Source organism: Pongo abelii, chromosome 6 (assembly GCF_028885655.2).
Source record: "Pongo abelii isolate AG06213 chromosome 6, NHGRI_mPonAbe1-v2.0_pri, whole genome shotgun sequence".
In the NCBI taxonomy this organism is placed as follows: domain Eukaryota; kingdom Metazoa; phylum Chordata; class Mammalia; order Primates; family Hominidae; genus Pongo; species Pongo abelii.
The window spans coordinates 23,424,924-23,433,832 of record NC_071991.2 but is presented as its reverse complement, the minus strand read 5'-3'; the positions used below and the strand labels follow the sequence as shown (position 1 = coordinate 23,433,832).

The 8,909-nt window shown below is 38.0% G+C and overlaps 1 pseudogene; it reads left to right on the top strand.

Moving 5' to 3' along the window:
- The first annotated feature begins 8,689 nt into the window (after positions 1 to 8,689).
- LOC134761714 (translation machinery-associated protein 7-like) lies at positions 8,690 to 8,909 on the top strand (annotated as a pseudogene).

Here is an 8,909-nt window from a genome sequence, read left to right as displayed (position 1 = left end):
CCACTGTTGATGGGTGCCTCAGTTGATTCCATGCCTTTGCTACTGTGAATAGTGCTGCGATAAACATACGGGTACAGGTGTCTATTTCGTAGAATGATTTATTTTCCTCTGGACATATACCCAGTATTGGGATTTCTGAGTGGCATGGAAATTCTATTTTTAGTTCTCTGAGAAACCTCTAAACTACTTTCCACAGAGGTTAAACTAATTTACATTCTGCAGGCAGCTTTGATACTATGGGCATCATTTCACAAAGATGGGGCAAACAGAGGAGGAGACAACAAAAATAAAAATAAAATTATGGATGAGAGCTAAGAAACAAACTCATTTAGAAGACCCGAGAAAGCCAAATCTTAAATTAGTAGGGAGGAAAAGAGTAGAGTTAAGTCAGTATACATCACAGTATCTTCAAAATGCTCAGGAATGGAGGCTCCAAGTACTTCTGGAACTGAAAGTGCAATACTAAAATAAAAAATGGGTTGTAAGCTGTTTAAGGAACACCCCATCCCCAGTCCAGCTGCTGAAAGTCTATCTCAACACTCTACTCTCTAAACAGCAAAGGGGATGTTGAACCTTTGAAGATCCAAGCTTCAGTCTATAATGGAATGCATCAGCTGTAGGCAGGAATGACTTACTCTAATAGCTACATTAATTAGGTGACCACATATATCAATTGAATGCTGAAACACCACAACCCCACCTTCTTTTCCCTGTACCACCTATTTGTTTCTGTAGAGAGGTGGCAACTATGTCTTTGTAACCTCTAGGAATCAGTTCCACCAAGTCTTGTCTGGGAGGCTGACCAGTGATGGTCAGCTATGAAGCTAAGAGCTAAGTCATGAGAATACTGACTCAAGGCATGCACTTCACTGGCAGGGATGCACAAAGTGAGTCGGTTCCTCTTAGGCTCAAAGGGTCCTGCACCAGCTTTTTTCTTTTTTGAGATGGAGTTTCGCTTTTGTCACCCAGGCTGGAGTGCAATGGCGCGATGTCAGCTCACTGCAAACTCTGCCTATCAGGTTCAAGCAATTCTCCTGTCTCAGCCTCCCGAGTAGCTGGGATTACAGGCATGTGCCACCACACCAGGCTAATTTTTTGTATTTTTAGTAGAGACTAGTTTCGCCATTTTGGGCAGGCTGGTCTCAAACTCCTGACCTCAGGTGATCTGCCCGCCTCAGCCTCCCAAACTGCTGGGATTACAGGCGTGAGCCACCATGCCCGGCCAACACACCAGCTTTTTTGTTCCCTTCACTTCAAATATGCAGAGCACGAAAGATAATCAAACACTGAAGGAAAATGTCTAATGTGAAAGATATAGTAAACCCACGCATAGGAAAATAGAAATTGGAGGAAACAGGAGCTATGTAGAAAGAAGAAAACTTGAAAACAAACAAATCAATAACAACAACAACAAAATCAACTATCATTTCAACCGGCCAAAACCAAAACAATTTAGGCAACAAAATATAAAACATTTATACTTTGATTTATAAATCAAGGCATTTTATACCTTGATTTATAAATCAAGGCATTTTATACCTTGATTCATAACCCAAGGTGTAAAATAAATACCTATGTGTCCATAATGATAAAAAATAAGTGATTATGACTGGGCGTAGTGGCTCACACCTGTAATCCCAGCATTTTGGGAGGCGAGTCAGGTGGATCACCTGAGGTCAGGAGTTCGAGACCAGCCTGATCAACATGGTGAAACCCCGTCTCTACTAAAATTACAAAAGTTAGCCGGGTGTGGTGGTGCATGCCTGTAATCCCAGCTACTCAGGAGGCTGAGGCAGATAATCGCTTGAACCCATCTCAAAAAATAAAAAGTGATTGTGGCAGGTGCAGTGGTTCATGCCTATAATCTCAGCTACTCCGGAGGCTGAGGCAGGAGGATCACTTGATCCTAGGAGGCAAAGGTTGCAGTGAACCAAGATTGCACCATTGCACTCCAGCCTGGGCGACAACAGCAAAATTCTGTCTCAAAATAAAAAAAAAAGTTAGCTTTTGTTAAAAACTAAGACACAGACACACACATTAGCCTACGCCTAACCAGGTTCAGGATCATCAATACCACTGTCTTCCACTTCCACCTCTTATCCCATTGAAAGGTCTTCAGGGGCAATAACATCCAAGGAGCTGCCATCTTCCATGATAATAACGCCTTCTTCTGGAATACCTCCTGAAGGACCTGCCTGAGGCTGATCTTAAGGAGATGTCACTCTTTACAGAAATATGTGCAGTGTGGTTTGCTTGTTGTTTTTTTTTTTATTATAGATTTTCTTGTTAACAGATAATGAACCATGGACATTGCTCTTCGTTAATGAAAACTTTTTGGTGTTGGGGTCTGCTACAGTTTGGTTTGTTTGAACCCTCCAAATGTCGTTTTGAAATCTGATCCCCAGGCCAGGCACAGTGGCTCACACCTGTAATCCTAGTACTTTGGGAGGCCAAGGTGGGCAGATCACCTGAGGTCGGGAGTTTGAGACCAGCCTGACCAACATGGAGAAACCCCGTCTCTACTAAAAATACAAAATTAGCCAAGCGTGGTGGTGCATGCCTGTAATCCTAGCTACTTGGGATGCTGATGCAGGAGAATCACTTGAACCTGGGAGACGGAGGTTGCGGTGAGCAAAGATCAAGCCATTGCACCCTGGCCTGGCCAACAAGAGTGAAACTCTATCTCAAAAAAAAAAAAAAAAAAAAAAAAAAAAAGCCGAGTATGGCAGCTCACGCCTATAATCCCAGCTCTTTGGGAGGCAGAGGCAGGCAGATCACAAGGTCAGGAGTTCGAGACTGGCCTGTCCAATATGGTGAAACTCCATCTCTACTAAAAATACAAAAATTAGCCAGGTGTGGTAGTGCGTGCCTGTAGTCCCAGCTACTCAGGAGGCTGAGGCAGAAGGATGGCTTGAACCTGGGAGGTTGAGGTTGTAGTGAGCCAAGATCGTGCCACTGCACTCCAGACTGGGTGACAGAGCGAGACTCCATCTCAAAAAGAAAAAAAAAAGTGGTAGGGAGGATGGGGGCCGTGGGGCCTGTAACTTACTAGGAGAGAGGACAGGATGCTTTCATCTGGTTATACTTACATTCTTTTTGAAACACATTTTAAAAGGAGAATGACTTCATAAATGAATCACATTCATTCATGATCTTGATTTGCATGACATAGTGATACTCAAATTTAGTACCACTGCCTAGCACATATTAAACGCTCAATAGGTACCCCTTTCTGAAAAACACTATTATTTTCACACAGTCAATGTTTTTTGAGCGCATACTAAATGCTGGAGCCACTATGGTAAATAAGACCAATGTGTGCCAGGCATCATGGTGCATGCCTGTGATCCTAGCACTTAGGGAGGCCAAGGTGAGCAGATGGCTTGAGCTCAGGAGTTTGATACCATCCTGGCTAACATGGCGAAATCCTATCTCTACAAAAATTAGCTGGGCATTATGGCTTGTGCCTATAATCACAGCTACTTGGGAGGCTGAGGTGGGAGGATTCTTGAGCCTAGGAGGTCAAAGCTTCAGTGAGCAGTGATTGAGACCCTGTCTCCAACAACAACAACAACAACAAAGATCAATGTGAGACCTCAAGGAGATTAAATGCTGCTGAGAAAAACAGGCAAAAAATTAAAGACAAATGAATAAATGACAGATTGCAGTTACCTGCTTTAAAGGAAACAAACAAGCAAAAATTGCCGAGATGATGAAGGAAAACGTCATCTAGGGAAAGTTACTTAATATGAGAACTATTCCCTTCATTTATAATTTTTTTTAGTTGTTGAATCTCTTTATTTATTTATTTAAGACAGAGTCTCACTCTGTTGCTCAGGCTGGAGTGCAGTGGTGCAATCCTGGCTCACTGAAACCTCTACCACCTGGGTTCAAACAATTCTCGTGCCTCAGCCTGCTGAGTAATTGGGACTACACACATGTGCTACCACGCCCAGATAATTTTTTTGTATTTTTAGTAGAGACGAGGTTTTGCCATGTTGGCCAGGCTGGTCTCAAACTCCTGGCCTCAAGTGATCTACCCACCTCAGCCTCCCAAAATGCGGGGATTACAGGTGTGAGTCACCATGCTCAGCCTATACATTATTTTTATATATACTAGACCAGTGCTGGTTTAAAGGACTGAATTACACTCCGGGTATGTTTGTTTGATGTTTGTTTGTTTGTTGGGCTGAAGTCTTGCTGTGCTGCCTAGGCTGGTTTTCAACTCCTGGGCTCAAACTATTGTCCTTTCTCATTATCCTGAGTACCTGGGATTACAGCCACCCTCTCCTGCTAAAATTACTAAATTAGATACAGTTGAGTTACCTTGTTTATTTTAAAATTCTATTAAGCTGTAAATAGGCCAGGTGCACCGGCTCACGTCTAATCCCAGCACTTTGAGAGGCCAAGACAAGAGGATCACTTGAGGTCAGGAGTTCCAGACCAACCTGACCAACATGGTGAAACCCCATCTCTACTAAAAATACAAATAGTAGCCAGGTGTGGTGGCAAGTGCTGTAATTGCAGCTACTTGGGAAGAGGCGGAGGCAGGAGAATCGCTTGAACCTGGGAGATGGAGGTGGCAGTGAGCCATGATTGTGCCACTGCTCTCCAGCCTGAGTGACAGAGGGAGACTCCCTCTCAAACAAACAAATAAACAAACAAAAAACCCTATAAATGAAAAATAACATAATTTCTAAAATTTTCTTCTGCTTATTTATCTATAACTTTGTTTCAGTTAGTAAAATAAAACATCCGCAAAGTAATTTTTAAAAGTTTTTAAACAGATGGTTATAATGCAACATTCCATTACTTGTAGCAACATGTTGCAAATTTAAGTACTAGATCAAATACTAAGCTTGACCATCCTTCAGGAAAAAAAAATACAAAAAACAAAAAACAGGCAATTTTGATAGTTCCTTATAGTCCCAGGCAACTAATCCCAGACTTCTGGATTTAATGGGCCAGGGAAGAAAAACTCAGAGTGGGTGCTGAAAGTATTCACAAAAGGATGCCAGATTTAATTTTTTAAAATGGGAAGAAGATACTATCAGAACACAGGAAGGTCATATAAATTTAATAATTTAGTTTTATGAGAGCACATGGTCTTTATTGAACTCATTTTGTAATAAACTGGCAGAAACTTTTAAGGACATGTGCCCATCCATCAGTGTTTATTCACACAATCAAAGACACACGTGGGCTTCTGGTTTGTATACCCAGAAACTGTAATACAGCATTTTGCCTGGAGATGATCAGACTGGATTTCAGGGCTGAGATCTCACTAATACAGCTCATATGCAGGCATTTGTTTATCACGGGAGCATGTATATTTCCAGTGATTCAAGGCTCATATCCATTCTGCAATTTCTAGGAATGATCCCAAACAGAGAATCAAAGTGAATAAAAGCCAGAGTTGGATGGGTTTAAGGAAAATTTCATTCAGGCTATTAAAAAAAAAAATGAATTCTTCCTTGTCCACAAAAGAACATGTGCCTTGTATGTTGAATACTTAGGCTCATCTGGTATGGTATTTGTGTTTTAATAGTGCCAGATTCATACTGTTTCTGAGTTGTACTTTCCTTACTGTATATCTCCCCATTTACTGACTAGAATATATTCTCACAAGCCAGATAAAAAGAGGCAACTAATAGGCCAGGCGCGGTGGCTCATGCCTGTAATCCCAGCACTTTGGGAGGCTGAGGCGGGCAGATCACAAGGTCAGGAGATTGAGACTATCCTGGATAACACGGTGAAACCCTGTCTCTACTAAAAATACAAAAAATTAGCCGGGCATAGTGGTGGGCACCTGTAGTCCTAGCTACTCAGGAGGCTGAGGCAGGAGAATGGCATGAACCCAGGAGGTGGAGCTTGCAGTGAGCCAAGATAGCACCACTGCACTCAGCCTGGGTGACAGATCAAGACTCTGCCTCAAAAAAAAAAAGAGGCAACTAATAGCTTTATTTAATTTTTGCTTGGACCTTAATTCTTTTTTTTTTTTTCTGAGACAGTTCTCATTCTGTCCCCCAGGCTGGTGTGCAGTGGAGCAATCTCAGGTCATTGCCAGCTTTGCCTTCTGAGTTCAAGCAATTCTGCAGCCTCAGCCTCCCAAGTAGCTGAGATCACAGGCACACACTACCACACCTGGCTAATTTTTGTTATTTTTTTGTAGACGTGGTTTTGCTCGCCATGTTGGCCAGGGTGATCTAGAACACCTGAGCTCAAAGAGCTCCATTCTCCTCAGCCTCCCAAAGTACAGGCATAAGCCACTGCACTTGGCCTTCTTAATTCATTTTTAAGTGATAATGATTTTAATAATGGAATGTCTTTCAATGCATATGTATATATATAATGTATTATATATTATATATTATACATATTATATATGACATATTATATATTATATATTATATATATTATATGTATAATATATAATATATTATATACAGTATATGTTATATATTATATATTATATACAGTATATATTATATATTATATATTATATACAGTATATATTATATATTATATATTATATATTATATACAGTATATATTATATAATATACATTATATACAGTATATATTATATATTATATACAGTATATATTATATATTATATACAGTATATATTATATATTATATATAGTATATAGTATATATTATATATTATACATAGTATATATTATATATTATATATTATACATAGTATATATTATATATTATATATTATACATAGTATATATTATATATATTATACATATTATATATTATACATATAATAAATACTATATATTAATTATATATTATATATTATATATTATACATTATATATTATATATGTTATATATTAATATATATTATATGTAATATATATTATATATTATACATTATATATTATATATGTTATATATTAATATATTATATTATATATTATATTAATATATATTATATATTATATGTATAATACATATTATATATTAATTATATATAATATATATTATATAATATATATTATATATTATATATTATATATGTTATACATAATATATTATATATTATATGTTATATATATTATATTATATATTATGTTATATATATTATATTATACATGTTATATATATTATATTATACATGTTATATATATTATATTATACATGTTATATATAATATATTATATTATACATGTTATATATATTATATTATACATGTTATATATAATATATTATATTATACATGTTATATATAATATATTACATATTATATGTTATATATAATATATATAACATATAATATATATTATATGTTATATATAATATATTATATATTATATATAACATATATATTATATATTATATATAATATACATTACATATTATATATATTATATAATATGTAATATATATCATATATATATAAAAAACATTTTCAAAGATTTGATGGTAAGATTTACCGGCCTATGGAAGAGAATGTGGGTAAGAGAGGTAACAGTGTCCTATTTGTTTATTTATTTATTTATTTATTTTTGAGACAGAGTCTTGCTTTGTCACCCAGGCAGGAGTGCAGTGGTGTGATCTCGGCTCACTGTGACCTCTGCCTCCTGGGTTCAAGTGATTCTCCTGTCTCAGCCTCCGAGAAGCTGGGACGACAGGTGCATGCCACCACAACCAGCTAATTTTTTGTGGTTTTAGTAGAGATAGGGTTTCACCATGTTGGCCAGGCTGTACCAACTCCTGACCTCAGGTGATCTGCCTACCTCGGCCTCCCAAAGTGTTGGGATTACAGGAATGAGCCACCATGCCTGGCTATATTTATTTTTTAATTAAAAATATTTGTTTTTTAATATAAAGGAGGGGTCTCAAAATGTTGCCCAGGGTGGTCTCAACCTCCTGAGTTCAAGTGATCCTCCTGCCTTGGCCTCCAAAAGTGTCGGGATTACAGGCATGAGCAACCATTCCCAGCCCATAGTTTTGTTTCTTTGTTTATATTTTTTTGTGACAGGGTCTCTATAACCCAGGCTGGAGTGCAATGGCTGCTCACTGCAGCCGAAACCTACTGGGCTCATGTGATCCTCCCACCTCAGTCTCCTGAGTACCTGGGATGACAAGTGTGTGCCACTAAGCCTGACTAATTTTTACAATTTTTTGCAGAGACCAGGTTTCACTGTGTTGCCCAGGGTGATCTTGAACTTCTGGGCTCAAGTAATCCTCCCGCCTTAGCCTCCTCAAGTGTTGGCCCATAGTTTTAAGTAGTAACTCCTTTTCTGTACTTCTGAAGTTTTTATCATCTATGTGTAGTGATGTCACATTAATTTGATTAAAGTATAGATTATTTTCATAATTCTAGAAAACCAGATATTAAATAATAAACTTATTCTAGGAGTTTAGTTTACATATATATGTATATATATATATACGTATATATATATAGTGTGTGTGTGTGTGCGAGAGCATTTTAAAATATGTTATATACACATACACCAGATCATAGGATTATTGGGGAGTTGAATGAATTATTTAAAATATGTTAGCCTGGGCACAGTGGCTCATACCTGTAATCCCAGCACTTTGGAAGGCTAAGCCTAGTGGGTTGCTTGAGCTCAGGAGTTTGAGACCAGCCTGGGCAACATGACAAAACCCCAGCTCTATATATTTATAAAAAATAAAGGCCAGGGGGAAGGGGCAGCAGGAGCCATGTCCAGCTGCAAAGGTGGCAAGAAACCCCTGACAGCCCCAGAAGCAGGCCAAGGAGATGGATGAGGAAGACAAGGCTTTCAAGCAGAAACAAAAAGAGGAGTAGAAGAAATTCGAGGAGCTAAAAGGGAAGGCCACAGGGAAGGGGCCCATAGACACAGGTGGAATTAAGAAATCTGGCAAGGCCGGGCATAGTGGCTCATGCCTGTAATCCTAGCAC